Raw genomic sequence first — 20,747 nt, forward strand, 5'->3', positions numbered from 1 at the left:
AGTGCAGTGCTACAATAAATTAGATAAAACTCTATATGTTTAATTTTTTTCAGTATAATAAATAATGCTGGAATATACTTTAATTTCAATGTTAGTTAAGATTAGTTAGTTAACACACTTCTCCCATTCCCTTACTAAGACCACAGAATTAGAAGACATTTAAAAAAAGAAAAAAAAGGCTGGAGCAACAGTACAGCGGGTATAGCACTAGCCTTGCACTGCGGTCGACTGCAGTTTGATCCCCAGCATCCCATATGATTCCCTGAGCACCACCAAGAGTATTTCCCAAGTGCAGAGCCAGGAGAAACCCCTGAGTGTTAACAGGTGTGGCCCCTAAACAAACAAAAGTCATGTTGAAAATGTAAAGAATTCTCTATAGACCAAGTTGCCTCTGCTCTCTGGGGAAAAGGAACTGATGGGAAGCTGCAGAGGTAATGTCTACCGCCATCACAAAATGGCCCAGTGAAGAACAAATCCTCTCAGAAGAGGTGTGTGCACAGCCAAAACCAGACAGATTTTGAGCACACAATGAAAGAGACTTAAGACCACCAAACTAGTGGGAATACTCTATCACAAAGGAGAATAAACAGCATCCTGAAAATAATTTTTGAATGTTATTGTATTTAATATCCTCAAAGAGCTAAAGAAGGATATCTCATCCATGAAACAGCATACTATAGAAAATACGTAAGGCTGCAGCAGTAATACAGAGGGCAGGGCACTTGTCTTGCATGCGGCCTACCCAGGGTTCAGTCCCTGGCATCCCATGCACTTGATTCCTGAGTGCAGAATCAGAGGATACCCCTGAACATTACTGGACGTGGGCCCCAAACCAAATATACATCTAATTAGGCATTTTGGATATAAAAACCTTTGTGGGTTGGGCTGGAGTGATAGCACAGCGGGTAGGGCGTTTGCCTTGCACGCGGCCGACCCGGGTTCGATTCCCAGCATCCCATATGGTCCCCTGAGCACCACCAGGGGTAATTCCTGAGTGCAGAGCCAGGAGTGACCCTTGTGCATCGCCAGGTGTGACCCAAAAAGCAAAAAAAAAAAAAAACCTTTGTGGGGCCAGAGTGATAGTGCAGTGAGTAGAGAGCTTGCCTGGCAGAAACAAAACATAAACCTTGAGCACAGAGCCAGGAATAAGCCCTGAGTACCACTTGGTGTGGTGTGTCCACTGCCCTTAGAAGCCCCCCTCCCCACAAACACACTTGAGTGATGGTTCAAAAGATGACTGGATAATTGCATCCACTCAGATTAAGAGCTAGGTAGTAGGCTGTAAAACTGAGTTCAGTGGTTCACTTAGAACACAGTAAAGAAGTAATAAAGGCTGGGCTCAGAGAGATAGTATAGCAGGTAGGGTGTTTGCCTGGGTTCACAGCTGACCTGGGTTTAATCCCCAGCATCCCATATGATCCCTGGCATCCCGTTTGATTCCCCAAGCAACGCCAAGAGTACTTCCTGAGCACAGAGCCAGGAGTAACCCCGGAGCATTGCTGGGTGTGGCCCCTCTGCCTCCAAAAAAAGAATATGAGGGATAAAATGGAAAGAATAAAGAAATTAGAATGTTTCTGAACTTAAAAAATTTAGTTTTCCCTCTAAGGAAGATTGATTATCAAGCATGAAAATTTCCCCAAACTGTGGGTAAGCCTTAGCACATTGAGAATACTTACAAAGTCTAAGTGACTCACAGAAAAAAACTGATTATCTGAAATGATTGCATATCAGGCTAATAATAAGACTACTCAACAGAAATGCCTGATACAAAATGTAGGGGAGGTGGGGTGAAGGAAAATCAACCCAGAATACAATTTCACCCATTTTTCAATAGTGATGACAAAAATTTAAAAAGAGATTTACAAATATACAAAATACTTCTGAGACACTGTGAAATAAAGATGTAAAAAAAGTACTTATACAAGAAAGATGTACTTCATGTATAAGAGTAAACACAGAAGTATTGAGAGACAACAGCAAGCAAATAAATGGGCAAAATACATTAATAACATGGGTTTATGTTTTGTTTTTGTTTGGAGGAGACACACTTGGTAGTGCTCAGGGCTTGCTCCTGGCTCTGCGCTCAGAGATCACTCCAGTCCTGTTCAGGGAACCAGATGGGATGAGATCAAACCCGGGTGGGCCTGTGCAAGGCAAAGGCCCTACCCACTGTATGATTGCTCTGGCGCCAGTCCTCTAGGTTTAATGACAAATGATAAATATAAATAAAATGGGTTTAATGAAAAGTAAACCAACCTACACGTTTCTAGATCACAAAAAAGTCGTGTAGACACAATATAAGATCTACATAAGGAAATATTTTACAATACTAATTGAACTTGGTTGGGAAAACAAGTAAACGTGACAAAAATATTGTCGAGGGAAGTTATAAAAAGCACATAGTGGGGAATGTGTACTGGTGGAGGGATGGGTCTTGATCATTCTGTGATTGTAACCCAAACATGAAAGTTTGTAACTATCTCACAGTGATTCAATAAAATAAAAAAAAAATCATTTCTATCCTTAAGATTACAAATGTATCTCAAGATAGAGACACAAAAGAGACAGAAAAGTATAAAAAAAGGAATGCAAGACCATTGCACCCAAGTCTTCAGTATAATGTACGGGGTGTGAGGGACTTTGAGGATTATGGATTGTGTTCCTTGCCCATTAGGTAGAATATAAAATTCCATTTATGTAATTTTCAAAATGGGACTGTCCTGAGGTGTAAAGCCTCCTAGAACTGTTACTTTGTTTTCTATAAAGATTCAACTACTGTATACTTTCATTTACAGTGTCTAAGCACACTCTGTGACAGTTAATTAATTATTTTAATTTTTGTTGCTGGAACTGAATCCAAGGCTGTGTTGATTTATTTTTAAAGAAAGCTCTCATCACTATTGTTCATGCCGCCTGAAAATTAAGAACTGAATGTGAGCTGGGAACAGAGTGAGAGTAGGTAGCCTTGCCTTGCACACACTGACCCAGGTTCAATCAACAACCAGGAGTTCTGCCAGGAGTGATCCCTGAGCACAGAGCCAGGAGGTCAGTCCTGAGCTCCTAGGGTGTGGCCCCCAAACAAAAACAAAACATGTTTACTTTTGAAAAATTGCAAAAAAAAAAAAAAGGTAAAGCATAAGAAAATTCTTCATTACCTCATGCTCCAGAGACTTGGGTTCATTAGGGGGGAAGGAGGCCATAAAGGGCGCTTTTAAATTTTGTTTCACGGTTTTCTCTTCTGGCTTTTTCATTTGGCACTATCTGTTTCAATGAACGGTTCCTTCTCATTTTTAGGCTCTTATGGAACTGAAAACCTTGTTTTTATTCTAACAGTCAGATTTACCGAGTGTAACCCAAGGATGAGGCACTGAAATACCTCGTGTCTCTGCTAAACTGCAGGATAACCAGAAGATCACTTAGCATGGCTCTAGACTCTTTCAATTCGAAAGCTAAGGCGCTTGCCCTGGAAGTGGCAGAAACCAAAAATAAGGAAGTCGGCAGCGTGGTTTCAGAGGCGTTTTTTTTTTTTCTTCAAATTTTTATTTCCCTTTGCCGCCTTAAAGTTCTCTTCCCTGGATATCGTTCGTAAACACATAATGAATTTATTGCCGTGACTTCCCCGTGCCAGCGAGCACAGTGAATTGCACACCGTGCGTCGTAATCACTGAGTGGCTATTTGCTCTTGGGGCTGTGGCTAATCCGAGTCAGGACCCGGGGCATCGCCTGCCAACTCCGTGGTCTGGGGCAGCGACTGAGCCTGCAGCGGGCTCGTGGAGTCTTACCTGGGAAATGGGTCAGTGGTTAGCCCTCCTAGCTCTGCTTCTGGACCTTGGGCTGCGGTGCCCTTCCCGAAGCCCCTTCTGCAGCCTCTGCTGCTCGGGGCACGTTAGGCGGCGCGCCGGGAGAGACGGCAACGGGGGTGGGGAACCCAAGTGTACCCGGGGTCCCCTGGCCAGCCGGGGTGCACGTGGGTGACAGGAGAAAGGGAGGCCTGGGTGCCCCCCGCCAGGGCTCCGCGGCGATGTCAGGTACCGGGGGCCGCAGCAGACGTCGACGGGCACCCCCGCCGTGCCTCCACCGCGTTACTCCTCGCCGCCCTCCAGACCCGCAAACGGATTCTGGTCCCGCCGATGGCCTGGCCGGGTGCCCCGCGCGTCTTCACGTCATCACGTCACGGCCCCGGGGGCCCCCCGCGACGGCAGGGACTTCACTTCCTAGACAGATTTCACCTCGACCACAACCGTTCCCCACCCGGCGCGGTCCGGGGCGGGGGCGGGGGGGGAAGAACCGCCCAAGGTCTCGGGTCTCAGTTTACGAAACCCGAACCCTGCAGGGGAGGAGCCAGCCCAGAGGACCCGCCACCTTGCCCCGAGCCCATTGGTTGCACACCCAGGGAGTCCACGCCTCACGGACGCCGAGCGTGTACCGCCAGGATCACGCAGGCACTTCCTTATTGGCTGACTCTATTCTCGCGTTGTCTCGCGCTATCTTACTGGGCCAATGAAGGTACCCGCAGTCGAGAGGTAGGCTTCGCTGGAGTGGTGGCGCAGCTGTTTCCTCCGGTAGGTGTTTGGCTGCCATCTTGTGTGTGGCTGGAATCGGGCTTTTTGGTGGCTGAAAGCTCGCTTGAAGCAGCTGTGGGGATCCCGAGGGAACCGGGGGAGAGACTGGGGGGCGCGAGGGGACGGAAGCCGGCCCCTTCGGGTTTTCTGAAATGAAACTGGTTTCCTGGCTTACGTTTCAGCCCCGGCTAGGGCAAGCGATGAATGGTGGTGGCCGAGTTCAGGGTTTGGTTCGTTCATTGTGGGGGTGTCGCGGGTGGCGGTGCCCGTGGGCGCCGGGGAGCGGTGACGGTCGTCCTGTTTCAGAAAGTTCCCGGCCGCCGCGGCGCCTGGCGGGGTGCTGGGAGTGGGAGGAGGGCAGTGCCGCGCCTCGTCTCGGGCTCGCCGGAGACATTCTTACTTCTCGCCGCTTTCCGGCCGGACGGTCTGTCAGGGAGCAGGTCTCGGTCGCGCCGTCGGGCGCCAGCTGCTCGCGGTCGCGGTGAGCATCGCTAGACGTCGGGAGCCTTGTTGCATTGTGTGCAGCCGCATTCCCGCACTGTGCTGGGTGGGGACGGGGGGCTGTGCAGAAACCGCGCAGATGAAGGGCCCTTTGGGTCGGACAGCCCGGGCCACGACCTGTTGAAGGTTTAGAAAAGTCCGGGACTGCCCTGCATGCTGGCTTGCTTCATCATGGCCCCGGGAAGCCTTTGCTTTATTTAATTTATTTAATTATTATTATTTTTTATTAGGGCAGCAGCGTTTATAGTGGTGTAAATGTGTGCTGTAGGCGGAGGCTGCACCGCGCCACACCCGCCGCGCCCAGGTGCCTTCCAGTGCCCTCCGGCCCGCTCCTAACCGAGTCCTGTAGTCGGGGCTTCGTGTTCTCTTTGTGTTCGGTCCCTGGGATGTACCCAGCGGCTCCTGCTGGGGTCCATGCTGGCCCCAGAATCAATGGCTTTTTATTGACGTTGTCTGGTCCCTCCTTTGTTTCCTTTTGCACCAGTGAGATGGTGATTTTTTTTCCCTCGGTCACTTAATTTGATTCCCTTCTAGTTCTACGTTATAGCGAAAACCAAGATTTTATTTTATGGCCGAGTGCTAGTCCATTATGCGTGCATTTTCACAGTTTTAACCTGCTCTGTAGCCACTCATCTGTGGCACATATTCACTATCGCGGCGCTTGTGAATAATGCAGTGAACAAAGTATTACACATATCTGTTAGCGGTACCGTGTGTTTCGGTTCTCTGCAAATATCAAGGAATGGCATCATCGGCGCATGTGGTGGTCTTGTTTTTGTTTTTTTGAGAAGTTTGCACACTTTCTATAGAGGTGCAGAACCAATTTACAGTGCCCTCTGCACTGAATCAAATTTCAGTGCTGTCTGTCCCTGGCCCTTTTGAATTGGGCCTTTCTCACAGGTGTGAGGTGAGGTAGCTTATTGTCCTTTTCATTTCAGTTCCTTCAGAGGCAGTGATGATGGCCACTTTTTCATGTACCTTTTGGCCATCTGTGTGTCTTCTTTGGAGGAGTTTCTGGTCAGCATTTCTCCCCGTTTTTTGGATGGGAGTCACTTTTAAAATTGCCGTGTTTTCATGGTGAATTAATAAAAGAATTAAAAAAATATGGTGGTGGGAAGGTATAATCATGGTGGGATTGGTGTTTGAATATTAAATGTAATCAAATATTGTGGACTACTTTATAAAATAAAAAAAAGAAAAAAATAATATTGCCGTGTTTTATGAGTGCCATATAGATCTTGGATAATAGCCCTGTGTCAGATCTAGAGAATGAAGATTGTTCCAAGGGGGGCTTTTGTAAGGATAAGCATCTTCAACTCTCTTTCTGGGGTGACAGAAGGGAAATGAGAATTACCTTTATTGTCCTGATTTTTTATTTTTATTTTTTAGTTTTTGGGTCACACTTGGCAATGCTCAGGAGTTACTCATGACTCTGAACTCAGAAATTACTCGTGGCAATTCTTGAGGGATTGAATGGGATGCCTGGGATTGAATTTAGGTTGGGTGTATGCAAAGCAAGCACCTTGCCCACTGTACTATCTCTGAAGCCACTCATTCAAAATGTTTATTATTGTTACATATTTTTGCTTTTTGGTCTACATCCTGCTGTGCTAAGAGGCTCATTCCAGCTCTGCTTGGGGGATCACACAGTAGGGCTTGAGTGGATCAAGTGGTGCCAGGGATCAGGTCTGGGGTCCCTGCATGACAAAGCATGCTCTTAGCCCTTTGAACTACCTCTCTCATGATCCCTCAAAAAAGAAAATTAGAGGAGCCAAAGAGATGGTACAGACATTAAAGTGTATGCCTTGCATGTACCTACCTCAGGTTTAGTCCACACTAGGTAATGGGTACCCGGACATCATCAGATGTGGCCCTAGTGTCCCCAGTCCCACTCATTCTCAGGCACTAGCATTTGAGTGTCCAGTTGGGTTGGCCGATAATATAATCAACTGGAGTGAAGTGGATCCCAGGTCCCCCAAACACCACTTGGTAGGTCCCCACCCCACTCCAAACAAGAGGACAAATAGCACTGTGTATGATTTGATAGGAAGTTTTATGAGATGTGAAAACCTAGCTGATAAAGGTAATACTTTGTGATGAACTTTTAGAACTGTTTTGACTTTGAGGAAAATATGCTTATTCATATTGCCTGGTTGCTTCCTTCCGCCTTTATTACTCCTTCCTTCCTTCCTTCCTTCCTTCCTTCCTTCCTTCCTTCCTTCCTTCCTTCCTTCCTTCCTTCCTTCCTTCCTTCCTTCCTTCCTTCCTTCCTTCCTTCCCTACTCAACTGTCCTCCCTTCTTCCATCCCTCCCTGCCTGTCTTCTCTCCCATCATGTTTCTCTTTTCATTTCTTACTGGTAATGGAAACTCACAGAGAGTTGATGAGATAGGAAACTAGTGTATCAAAGCACTGCCTCCCCGAACTTGCTGTTGGGTAGAATATCTGGATTTCAGGGGGTTCCTGCAGTTGCGAAGTAAGATGATGGTAGTTTAATGCTGGGCGGTTGTATTTGTTGGGATTGGACAGAGAAGGGAATGAGTTCTTGTCCCCCAAGGTTGGCTCTTCTGGGTTTTGTGTTTGCATGCTTTGGGTGTGGAACGTGGGTTGTCATCAGAAACATCTGGCTGGCCTGTTAGGAAACTTTGAAAAATAAATGGGCAGACAAGTTACAAACACAGGGGGAGTAACAGGCACAAAGATTAATGGAGGGTGCCATCCAGCTACAAAATCTTGATTTTTCTGCATCACATTTTTGAGGTTCTGGGGACAGTGCTCCATGTTCTATGACTACTTCCCAAAGACTTTGAGCTAAGTTTTAGGTTAGGTCTCTTAACCTTAAGTTTTAGGTTAAGTCTAATTGCCAGATTGCCAGATTGCAGTTACAGTTGTTCATAGCTTTCTGCCATTGTTATATAACATTTTTTGGGGTGGGGGTCACACCTGGCGATGCACAGGAGTTACTCCTGGCTCTGCAATCAGGAATTACTACTGGCAATGGTCCGGGGACCATATGGGATGCTGGGAATCGAATCCGGGTCAGCCCCATGCAAGGCAAACACCCTCCCCATTGTGCTATCGCTCTAGCCCCGTCATATAACATTTAATAGACCCCATGTTCTGGTAACAAATGAAAACAATATAAGATGCATGGTTCAACAATTAGCAGTAACAATAGGTCAAGTAGTATTTCTAATATTGGGAGAAACAAGTGAAATGTTGCCTTCCACAAAGAAGAACTATAAATTGGAGGGCTTGCTTTATTCTGGGCTTAAGGTGGAAATTATTTTGGTTAGCCCATTTGTAAGAACCTGAATAGAAGATATATCCAGCCAGGAATGGGATTCAGCAGTATAACATGAACCTTGAGTTCAATCCCTGATAACACACACACACACACACACACACACACACACACACAAAAAAAAAAAAGACACCCTAGCGAACAATCATATACCTTGTACCTTCTGCTCCTTAAGTGTTGGGCCACCTTTCCTTGCTTCCCAGAAGAATGGATCCTCTGGCAGGCAGGCCACCCCAGTTATGACAGGACATGTGTGTGTAGGTTCTGTTCCCTTAGGAACCAGTTTCCTCCAGCTTGCAGGCTAGTCCACATCTTGGAATACTTCTGTCCAGTCATGGGTGATAATCACATGAGATTTGATTCGGACAGACAGCTCTGAGTGTGGCCAGCCTTGCATGACTGGGTGCCCAGGAGAGGGTTGGGTACCTTTCTAGTGAATCAGAAAGCTGTTTGATGAGTACCTTCTCCATGGGGTTTGAAGGGAGAATGAAGCATTCTCCTGGTTGACATTGCTGGTGACAAATCTGGCAGGTGATGACTGTATATTATGTCTTTAAGCAATAGATGAGAGTGTATTGAGCCATTTAGCAATTTCCAGTGGGACCTCAACCCATAAGATGAGTAATAAGTACATGATCAAGGAACATACTCAGTTTACCCAAGATATATCATGGGGATATTTATTTTTTTTTTTTATTTATTTATTTTTTTTTTTGCTTTTTGGGTCACACCCGGCAATGCACAGGGGTTACTCCTGGCTCATGCACTCAGGAATTACCCCTGGCGGTGCTCAGGGGACCATATGGGATGCTGGGATCCGAACCCGGGTCGGCCGCGTGCAAGGCAAACGCCCTACCCGCTGTGCTATCGCTCCAGCCCCCACATGGGGATATTTAAACAGAAGTATCTCATCAAAAGTAATTTTCATTCTGCGTTCAGGGCCTGCCCGTGGAAATAAATTTTTTACCAAAACATATTTTGAGGCAGCAGATATTTATTTGCTCCTCTACAGACAGACTCTTGGAACTTTTTGAGACGTTCCACAATTCTGAGGTTGATTGATCTGATAATAAAAAAAGTTATCATCCGATAATAAAATAATAAAATGATTAATCTGATAATAAAACCAGTCCCGATAATGTATCAGTGCGATGGAAGAATTGTGCCCAGTACTTCCCACAGGACTATTCAGTTTGTGGCATGTATAATGAGGCAAGTACGTCTGTGGAGACAAAGTGGGGGGAAGTCTGCAAAATGAAAACAATTCACTGGACGCTGAGAACTGCTGCTGTTGGTCAAACATCTCTAGATGACAGGCATTCTTGGGTTGCTGTGTTTCTGATGTGCTCTGATACTTGAAAAGGTAGCACATGATTTGTCCAGGCACAGACCCTGTGGTGATCTTTCTGAAGTCTACCACCTCTCCACCTCCATCTTGTAAGATTTTAGAAAAAAGATAGTCTCCATTCTTAATCAGTACAAGTAAACAAGAAAAACTTGGAGGCATTTGCTTTGGAAAGTCATAGCCAGATAGTAGAAAAAATCAAAATCCATTCCAGAGCTGTTTAAAAGCAAAACTTCAAAAGTGATTGAGGATTAGAATCTAGGCCTGTGAAAGGGTATGTAACTGAAGCACATTTTTTAAAATTCAATTTTTCCCATTTATTTTTTAAATTGAATTACAATGATATACACATTTACAAAGTTTTTCATGATTGGATTTCAGTCATATAATGTTTTAATACCCGTCCCTTCACCAGTGTACTTTCCCTACCACCAATGGTCCCAGTTTCCCTCCCAACCCCCACCCCAATCCCACTGCCTGCCTGCCACTATGGAAGGCACTTCCCACCCTCTTTCTTTCCCCACCTCTCCCTCCCTCTTTCTCCTCCTCCCTTTTGAACCTTATAGTTTGCAATGCAGAATTTATAATTGGGTCTCAGGTGTACAATGTTCCAACGTCAATCCCTTCACCAATGTCCTCAGTTTCCCTCCTGCCCCCCTCATCTATGGCCTCTATGGCGGGCACTTTTTTCTTTTTCTTTTGTCCGTTTCTTTTTCCCCTTTAGATACTGTGTTTTGCAATACTGTTAATAATAGACTATCATGTGTATCATTTACCTGCTTTCAGCTCCCAGCACTCATCCAGATGACCACTTCCTTTTATCATTGTCTAGTGGTTTCTTCCCTGACCTATGCACCCTCCTCAACCCCTCCAGTGGCAAGTGTCCTGCTAAGGACCAATTCTGCTCTTAATTTATATTGCCTTTGGCATTAGTTATTCTCCTACTCTATATCTTTATATCCTGCATATGAGTGAGGTCATTCTGTGTCTGTCCCTCTCCCTCTGACTCATTTCACCCAGTGTGATACTCTAGATCTATCTATCACTGTATCACTGTAATCCTGTTGTTCGTCAACTTACTTGAGCGGGCACCAGTAACGTCTCTATTACACAGCCCTGAGATTTCAGCAGTCTCTCCTTACTCATCTTTCCCAACGATTGGAGGCTCTTTCAGGGTCAGGGGAGTGAGACCTATCGTTACTGTTTTTGGCACATCAAATATGCCACGGGTAGCTTGCCAGGCTCTACCCATGTGGGTGGGATACTCTTGGTAGCTTCCTAGGCTCTCTGAGAGGTACGTATATATCTGTTACTGTATTTGGTATATGAATATGCCATGGGGAGCTTGCCAGGCTCTCCTGAGCAGGCAATAGACTCTGGGTAGCTTGTCAGGTTCTCCAAGAGGGAGAACTAGGCTAGGAAGTGCATTGCGGCCACATGCTTCTGGGAGCTTGGTTTTATAGTCTCTGGATGTTGGCCATTGATGGGATTCCCTGGTGGTGGGGGGGGAAAGGGGGAGGCGCATTTTCTGGGTGTGACTGCCTAGCTACTTGAAAATGGGGGATCTGGGTGGAAGAGGCCCAGTCCCGATCTGAGCAGCCTTGGAGAGCCCCGGGTTCTGCACACCTGGATTCCTCTGCCGGTTACTTCCATGCGTGAGGCTCGTCCGAGCATATGGAGAGTGGCCTTGGGCATGGCTGTGGCTGGGTTCCAGAGGTCCTCAACTGTCAAGGCTCTGCTCAGGGCGGGGAGGGAAACGCAACCTGTCCCCTCCAAGGTGCCCCGGTGAGGACAGCCAGGCCCAGCCTGGGGGCAAGAAACCGAGTCACTCTCTTCCGGGAGCTTGGTTTTATAGTCTCTGGATGTTGGCTGTTGATGGGATTACATGGCATCAGGGCAGTTTCTGGGTGTGACTCCTAGCTACTGGAAAATGGGGGATCTGGGTGGAAGAGGTCCAGTCCCGATCTGAGCAGCCTTGGAGATTTCGGCCCCGGGTCCTGCACACCTGGATTCCTCTGCCAGTTCCTTAATGCGTGAGGCTCCAAACATGTGGAGAGTGGCCTTGAGCATGGCTGTGGCTATAGATCTATCTATATATTGGCAAATTTCATGACTTCATTTTGTTTTTTAAAAGCCAAGTATTTCACTGTATAGATGTATCATAGGTTCTTTATCCAGGCATCTCTTCTTGGGCACTTGCATTGTTTTCAGATGTTGGCATTTATGAAGCACATTTTTATTCACATGCATAAGTACAATAAGTAGAGCGATAACTATATAGATTCTTTTTAATATGTTGGGATTTTAATAAGGAATTTTCAGTGGAGCTTGCAGTAGTGACTTTTCGGAGCTCAGGTGGTCTTTCACTGCTCTTTCTCGCATGTCACCATCAGTCTGTGATATATGTATTTTGCTATTAGTGCCGTGTGTGTGTGTGTGTGTGTGTGTGTGTGGTGTGGTGGTGTGTGTGTGTGTGTGTGTGTGTTTTATTTTGGGGCCATCACCATTGGAGCACAGGGGTTATCCTGGCTCTGCGCTAAGGGATCACTCCTGACTGGCTTGGGGGACCATATGGAGTGCTGGGGATTGAACCTGGGTTGGCTGCATGCAAGACAAATAGGTATGATAGTACTCTATCCATAGTACTATCATCCTGGCACCACATGCCTTGTTTCTTTTTTTTTTTTTCAGTGAAATTTTGCTATATTTATTGACTCAGACATAATCTCAGTGTTTTTAATCACTGTATCACTATCATCTCGTTGCTCATCGATTTGCTTGAGTGGGCACCAGTAATATCTCCTATTGTGAGACTTGCTGTTACTGTTTTTGGCATATCAAATACTCCATGAGTAGCTTGCCAGGCTCTTCCATGGGGGCGAGATACTCTCAGTAGCTTGCCAGGCTTTCTGAGAGGGGCGGAGGAATCAAACCCGGGTCGGCCATGTGCAAGGCAAATGCCCTACCTGCTGTGCTATCGCTTAATAGTCTTCATTTTACAAATACAATATTTATGAATTTAATTTTTAAAGAAAATCACTCAATGAAATGATTTTAATTCTAGACACACTTGAAGATGAATTTTTTAAATAAAATGTATTTTATTTTTATAAAGTTGTTCACAGTAATTGATTACATTCAATATTCCAACACCAGTCCCACCGCCATTTACGCCTTTCCACCACCATACTTCAAATTATTCCACCTCTGTCCTCAATCCTGCCCCCAAAGCACTGTAGCACTGTAGCACTGTTGTTTTGTTGTTCATGGATTTGCTCGAGCAGGCACCAGTAATGTCTCCATTGTGAGACTTGTTACAGTTTTTAGCATATCAAATATGCCACAGGTAGCTTGCCAGGCTCGACCCAGTGTAAGGCAAACTCCCTACCTGCTGTGCTGTCGCTCCAGTCCTAGCTGCCGTCTCCCCCAACTCATGAGGCAGGCTTCCAACCATGGAGCAATATTCCTGGCCCTTGTGTCTACTGTCCCTGGATGTCAGTCTCATATGATGTTATTTTATATTCCACAAATGAGTGCAGTCATTCTATATCTTTCCCTCTCTTTCTGACTCATTTCACTTAGCATGATACTCTCCATGTCCATCTACTTATAAGCAAATTTCATGACTTCATCTCTCCTAACAGCTGCATAGTATTTCAACGTGTAGATGTACCAAAGTTTCTTTAGCCAGTCGTCTGTTCTCGGGCACTTGGGTTTTTTCCAGATTTTGTCATGCCTTGTTTCTTCAGGTTTCAAAACAACCTGGGGTTTCTGGTCCTGCCCATATACAACCTTTATTGCCCTCTTGGTAGAGTGGAACCTTGTGAATAAGATACCTGAATGTTTTCATTTAATTTACCTGAAATAAACCTTTAAAAAAAAATGTGAACACCGTGATTTACAAAGTTGTTCATAATACAGTTGTTTCAGGGATACAGTATTCCAATATAGTCCCACTACCCTCCCCTCCTAGCCTGCCCCCTTAGCAGGCATATAACAATTTTGTTGATGTTATATTGATTATATTGATTTATAATTCTAACACCAATCCCACTACCAGTCCACAGCCTGCTTCCTTAGCAGGCATATTACTTTACATTGCTTGTTCCAATAAAACTTACATGAATAGCAAATAGAATTATCAAAAATAATAAAAGATACTTTATGATTATTATGTGATTTTAACCTATGTAAACTCAAACTACTTAATAAATATAGTGCCCATTATTTACATAACCAATTTTTCAACTCTGGCATCTAAAATAGATTAAATTCTATTTTGTATACTTGGGTTTCATTGTGGAAATTATGTCTTCCTTGTTATTAGTAACACTTAAAAATTTCTTTGCTAATATATTTTGGTGTTTACATGGAATAGATAAATCCTACAAAGGTAAAATTTAGTAAGAGTAAAGAGAACAAATTTATTTATTGATTGATTGGTTGCCATACCCAGCAGTGCTCAGGGGTTACTCTTGACTCCGCACTTAGGAATGACTTCTGGTGATGCTCAGGGAACCATTTGGGATGCAAGGAATTGAACGTGGGTTGGCAGTGTGTAAAGCAAACACCCTACCTGCTATACTATTGCTTTGGCCCTGAATTAAGAAAATTAAAAAGGAAGTATCTTCTATAAAAGTACAGTGCTTATTCTAAGAAAGGGAATATTGGTTTTATATTAGAAAATATTATAGATATACTGCTTATGTGTCAGCATTGATAAATAAAAGATTGCAATAATTTTGTATGGATATAAGGAAAACTGATCACATAGAATATTCAATATAAATGAGGTATTTATTCATTATTAAAATATATAAAATACCTTAGCAAGGAATAGACAAATCTTTCCTAATCTAGTAGAGGGTGACCAGAAGCATCCTGAGTGAGTGCCATATTTGGTGCCACATGCTGGGGAGCTTGTCCTGTCCTTTAAGGAGGGTTGGTAAGAGAAATCCTAATTCCAGAAGCAGTATGGTCTCTGACATGCCAGTTGAGGCTCAGTAATACAGCCATTATCTACATTATCTATTAAGATGAGAGAAAAGATTCTTTTCAAAATTTATGCACATCCACATTGTCATGATAAATAAAAATACCGAATGTTGGGTCTGAGAGCTAGTCTAGGGGTTTAGGCAAATGGACATCGTTCGGGTCCCTGCACTGTAGGTCGAAGCACTGCTGGGAACTGAAGTAGGAGCTGTCCTGAGCACCCCTGGGCGTGGGCCTTGCCTCCAGGCCCATCTCGAGATTGCTGGACATCTGATACAACCAGATGTAACATTCTGATAGAACCAGAGAGAGAGAGAAAAGCAAAAATTTGTCCTCAGTTATCCACTCAGACCCGTGTGGAAAATCTTAATCTTATCATTTTTCAGAATCCAGCTTTTGCTCTATCGACTCTAATATCCTCAGTTCCATGATAAACCTGTAATCTGGATGTTTGTCAAGTCTTGTAACTATCTGTAGACTCAACAGGTTATTTTTCATTAGAATCTCATATACAAATTTAGATTTCCCTTTATGAAGTGATGTAACTATTAAATTATAAAGGAAAAAGCATTAGAGCATCTTTTATTTATTTATTTATTTTTATTAATTTATTTTTAATTAGAGAGTCATCGTGAGGGTACAGTTACTGATCCATACATCTTTGTGCTCATGTTTCCCCCATACAAAGTTCGATAACCCATCCCTTCACCAGTGCCCATTCTCCACCACCAGTAAACCCAACATCCCTCCCTCCCTCCCCAGTCCCGTCTCCCCCCACCCCACCCTGCCACTATGGCAGGGAATTCCCCTTTGTTCTCTCTCTCTGATTAGGTGTTGTGGCTTGCAATAAAGGTGTTGAGTGGCCACTGTGTTCAGTCTCTAGTCTGTATTCGGCCTGCATCACCCTTCCCCCACATGACCTCCAGCCACATCAAAATAACTTTTTAAGGATGTGCCGGTGCTGGCTCTCTGAGGTTACACAGGGCTGGCTCTCTGAGGTTACTCTGGTGCTGGCTCTCGGAGGTTGCACAGGTGCTGGCTCTCTGAGGTTACTCAGGTGCTGGCTCTCTGAGGTTACACAGGGCTGGCTCTTGGAGGTTGCACAGGGTTGGCTCTCTGAGGTTACACAGGTGCTGGCTCTCGGAGGTTACACAGGGCTGGCTCTCTGAGGTTACACAGTGTTGGCTCTCTGAGGTTACACAGGTGCTGGCTCTCTGAGGTTACACAGTGCTGGCTCTCTGAGGTTACTCAGTTGCTGGCTCTCTGAGGTTACACAGGTGCTGGCTCTCTGAGGTTACTCAGGTGCTGGCTCTCTGAGGTTACACAGGGCTGGCTCTCTGAGGTTACACAGGGCTGGCTCTCGGAGGTTGCACAGGTGCTGGCTCTCTGAGGTTACTCTGGTGCTGGCTCTCGGAGGTTTGCACAGGTGCTGGCTCTCGGAGGTTTGCACAGGTGCTGGTAGAGCATCTTTTAAATGTATCTGTTGTGACAGAATAATGAGTAAAATCTAATTTAACATAATAAAATCAAACACTGCTCTCAGGTCCTGTTTGGAATTTTTGCATTTAAAAGATGAAATGAAGGGGCTGGAAAGATGGCACAGTGGGCTAAGAACATGATCTTACATGCAGGAAGCCCGGATTCATTCCCTAGCACCACATGGTCTCCTGGGCACAGAGCCTGGACTAGTTCCCAAGCACTGCTAGTTGTGACCCAAAAACCAAAAAGTAAATAAATACGTGATTGGAGCACAGAGATAGACCTGGAAGAGCTGGGTTACATGCTTTGTAGTCGGAGTCCTGGGTTTAAACCCTAACACTGCTGATACAAAGCACTGTTGGGAGTTGCACATTAACACTGCCAGGTGTGTGCCCCAAAGGAAGAATAACCCTTCTGCTCCTCAGAAGAGCAGCAGGATCACAAAATCACATGAGCCTAGGATTGACTTTCTCTTAAAACAGCTTGTAAGGGGCTGGAGTGATAGTACAGCAGGTAGGGTATTTTCCTTGCATGTGGCCTATCTGGGTTTAATCCCCAGTATCCCATATGGTCCTCCAAGCACCACTAGGAGTAATTCCTTAGTGCAGAGCCAGGAGTAACCCCTGAGCATTGCTGGGTGTGACCAAAAAAAAAAAATTAAAAATTGCTTGTGAGATGGGCTGGAGTGGTCGCTATAAGAAGTGAGTGTATGGTTTGCAGGTAGGAGACTCCGGTTTGATCCCCTGTACCTGATAGCCACTGAGTACCACCTGGAGTGATCCCCAAACACATCTGGAGTAGCCCACAAGCCTCACTGGGTGTTACCCCAAGAACAAAACCAAAAAAATAAAATAGATTATCAGCATGGACACTGCACCTTAGTTTACAGAAATGTAGAGGCTGCATGGGCTGGAGCTATAGCTTAGCAGAGAGGTGCTTGCTTTGCATGCAGCTGACCAACCTTCTCTCTCTGGCCATACATGGTTCCCTGAGGCTCTCCAGGAGTGATCCCTGAGCACAGCTAGTTGTGGCCAAAAAAAAAAAAGAGGGAGGGAGGGAGGGAAGGAAGATAGAGAAGCAAGTTGTCAGTTTCTGACAGCAAAGGTCAGAAAGGAGGGAGTGAGGGTGAAGGATGTCCAGGGGGCTATGGTGGAGGGTTATTGGTCCTTTGGGAATGATGTGGTGTGAGTACATACATATGAAGAACTTGTACTTTTAGACATACAGTGTAAACAGATGTCTTCTTAACAAAAATGAAGTAACCGCATAGAAAGCCCTAGTTTCAACCCTAGCCAACACATACATGCATGCACTTAACTAATTGGGATTTTTTAAAATTTCATTTACTTCTGCTTGCCAAAACAGAAGTTTCTGCAGGATTGCAGTTATCGACATTTCTGTAAAAATATTTTTACTCTAAAGGAAACTTGAATTTTTAGTCCACAACTATATTATAGTTGGTGGCAACACCATAGTTCTCCCAAGAATTAGAAGTACAAAGAGGCTGTAGAAATAGTACATAGGTCAGATCCTTGTCTTTCATGTAGCCAAACTGGGTTTGATCCCCAGCAGCGTGTATGGTTGGTTACCCAAGTACCATGAGGGATCACTCCTGAGCGCAGAACTTGGAAGAGCATAGCTATGTCTCTGAGAAGGACCTCTAGGACACCCTTCCCCAGTTTTTTTTTTAACATGGATATATAATAAGTAAACTACTGTCATGTTTGCCTCACAATTTAACACCCTAACCATGTAGGGAAAATCAACACCGACATGCAGCAGATCCAGCACTGAAAGCCTGCTCAAGTGGCAAGTGAAGGTGGCAAATTTGAAAAGGAGGCGAGAGAAGCATGATCTAGGGGCAGTAGAACATTGATAAAATCACTCCAGACAAAGTCCTAACTTTGGGAATTCCGAAAGACCTGTTATGGAAGAGGAGAAGGGCTTGTAAGTTCTTAGAAATGAGATGACTGGGAAGGAACGGGCTGTTGAATTGGAGACTTGGTGGTAAGAAGAATGAAAAGGTGGTAGAAGTTAAGGAAGTTGGAAAAAATGAATCACCCCTTCCTTTAGCCTCAAAAAAAGTCATCCATTCGAAAAAAAGCTGTGGCGGAGTGGGGGGCTAGAGAGATAGTACTATGCATGAGGTGTTTCCTTTGCTCTCGCCAACTGGGTTTGATCCCTGACACTGCATATGAATCCACTGACCCCTGAGCACAGAGCCAGGAGTAAACCCTGAATATTGAATATGGCTCAAATCTGTCTGCCTCCCCCCAACCCCCCCAAAAATTCTATAGGGTTTAGTGGCAGAGTGCACGCTTCATATGTGTGAGGCCCCGGTTTGAAGTCTTGGCACCACAAAAAGGGGAAAAACCTATATTGAACAGAAAATTCTGTTCAACTAAAATACCCAGTAATTCTTTTTTCTATATACTGTGGATATGTGTGTGTTATATCAACACACATATTTTATTTCTTTCTATATACTAATATCACCTACTTAAGAAAATTAAAATACTTCAAAATGAATAGAAAATGGAAGCTAAAGTTCATGTTTTTATATTAGTAGAACAAAAAATGAGTAAAATAATTTCAGCTGATAAGCAAAATGAACGAAACATTCAAATATCAACCTAAGAAAATAATCATACAACACTTCTACCTTAACTAGATATCCTCAAAGAAGTATTTTCAGAGATAAAGCCTCAAACTCAGAACCCCAAAACAAGTAGACAATAGAGAAAATATAATAACAGGTGAATTTTCTGAATTCAGGAAATGAGGGAAAAGGAAACAATCTGTTAGTATGAAGCTAAAACCCACCGAAGTTCCTAAGGGAGAGAGAACAGAGTTGAGTGAATATAAGGGAGGTTGAAGAAAGACATGACTTGGAGACTGCAAAAGACAAGTTAGGGCAGGAGTTACAGTGCAGCAAGTAAGACACTTGCTTTGCATGTGGCCTACCCAGGTTCAGTTCTTGCCACCTGGCCACCGCTGGGTGTGGCCAAAAAAACCCCAAAATATATGAAAGAAAAGAAAGAAAATTTAATGGTATTAGGGAGAAAGCTCAAAGGATAGGATCGCATGCTTTTTATTTTTATTTATATATGAGCCCCAAATTCCATCCTTTGTTCCCTATTCCTAAGCACTGCTGACTGGATGTAGCCTCAAAAGGAAATGAAGACCCCTACTACAATGAAGGAAAGGTTTTTTTTTGTTTTTTTTTTTTAAGGCAGAAAGTTATTGAAAGAGGTATACAGAATTAGAGTTTCTGTGAAGAAAAATCTGCTGATATTTAAACTGTTACATTAGCGTAATTACTCCATGGAAACATCCTGAGTGTAGTAGCAAACACAAAATGGCATATTGAAAAAGAATAATTGTGTGCCTGGAAAATTTAGTCGGGATAGCCAGCAATAAATCAAATCTTGGTAAAACTGCTGAACTTTAAATATACTGAAAACTCAAGGCTTACAGGCAAGCTCCCTCTCGGAGAGCCCAGCAAGCTACCTGTGGCACATTCGATATACAAAAACAGTAACAACAAGTCTCACAATGGAAACGTTACTGGTGTCCACTCGAGCAAATCGATGAACAACGGGAGGACAGTGTTACAGTGCTATAGGCAAGCAAAACAGCATTTTCTGGCTGATACAGAACTTGCCGAGAAGGTGCTGGAACCCTTTCATCTTTAAGGAGTCTAGAAGGCACTATTTGTACTGAGTTGCTTGTCACAGTGCAGTTTGAGATTCTTCCCCAGGTCTCCGTTATGGAACTATGCTTGCTCAGCCCCAGAATGGCTGTGGCTTGCACTCATCAGTTCTCTTAACAGGGGCAAGGAAAGACTTTGAGATTTGATGAAAAGAGGCAGACCTGTACCTGCAGATAAATTGTTACTATGTCAAAGGATTTGAACATACTGATTAAAGAAACATTTTCCTGATTGATGAAAAAATAATTTATACTCATCTACTCCTACTAGAAAGTTGTATTTCACATAGTGCTTAATAAAATTAAGAAAAACGTATTTGTAACAAACTTCTCAACAGTACCATGCAAAGCAAAACTGCTATAACATTTTAAATCTGAAGTTGTAAGCCAAGGATTTTATACATTTTGCCTCAATCCAGAAAAAGTTAAAAGACGGATTAATTATACTATATTTTTTGTTTTGTTTATTTTGGTTTTGGCTACCCCAGTACTGCTCTGGGCTTACTCCTTGTAGTGCTCAGGGGACCTTATGGGGTGCTGGGGATTGAACCTGGGTTGGCCACGTACAAGGTAAGTGCCCTACCTGCTGTGCTGTGCTTTAGCCTCAGAATTCCATTATATTTAAAGACATGTATACATGGTAAAAAAAAAAATATGTCATGAACATAGTTGAAAGAGAAGTGATAAAGTGAATAAGTATTTGAACTTGGGTCACAAAGAGCTACTATCTGTAATTAAAAAAAAAATCCCCCCCATAAAAACAAATGACTATTAACCCAAAAGAAACAAAAAAAGACCCAAAATATGAAGAGTTCAAATAAAAAGAAATGCAGGGGCCAGCAGGTACAGAGGGT

General features: G+C 44.0%; 2 protein-coding genes across 5 annotated transcripts in view; one reads left to right on the top strand and one right to left on the bottom strand.

Annotated features, from left to right (window-relative positions):
- Positions 1–4,380, bottom strand: part of SETDB2 (SET domain bifurcated histone lysine methyltransferase 2) — a 56,215-nt gene extending 51,835 nt beyond the window's left edge. For both annotated transcript variants that reach the window (XM_004604488.2, XM_055124160.1), the window contains exon 1: positions 3,783–4,380. The gene's annotated coding sequence lies outside the window, so the exon portion shown is untranslated. The remainder of the gene's footprint in view (positions 1–3,782) is intronic.
- Positions 4,381–4,498: 118 nt separating this feature from the next.
- The window catches only part of CAB39L (calcium binding protein 39 like), a 124,683-nt gene continuing 108,434 nt past the window's right edge, over positions 4,499–20,747 (top strand). The window contains exon 1 of one of the 3 annotated variants that reach the window (XM_055124174.1): positions 4,499–4,562. The gene's annotated coding sequence lies outside the window, so the exon portion shown is untranslated. Of the gene's footprint in view, positions 4,563–4,630; positions 5,044–20,747 lie in introns of those variants that run through there. The other 2 variants (XM_055124172.1, XM_055124173.1) reach the window with 2 other exon arrangements.

Source organism: Sorex araneus, chromosome 1 (genome assembly GCF_027595985.1).
Source record: "Sorex araneus isolate mSorAra2 chromosome 1, mSorAra2.pri, whole genome shotgun sequence".
Classification (NCBI taxonomy): Eukaryota; Metazoa; Chordata; class Mammalia; order Eulipotyphla; family Soricidae; genus Sorex; species Sorex araneus.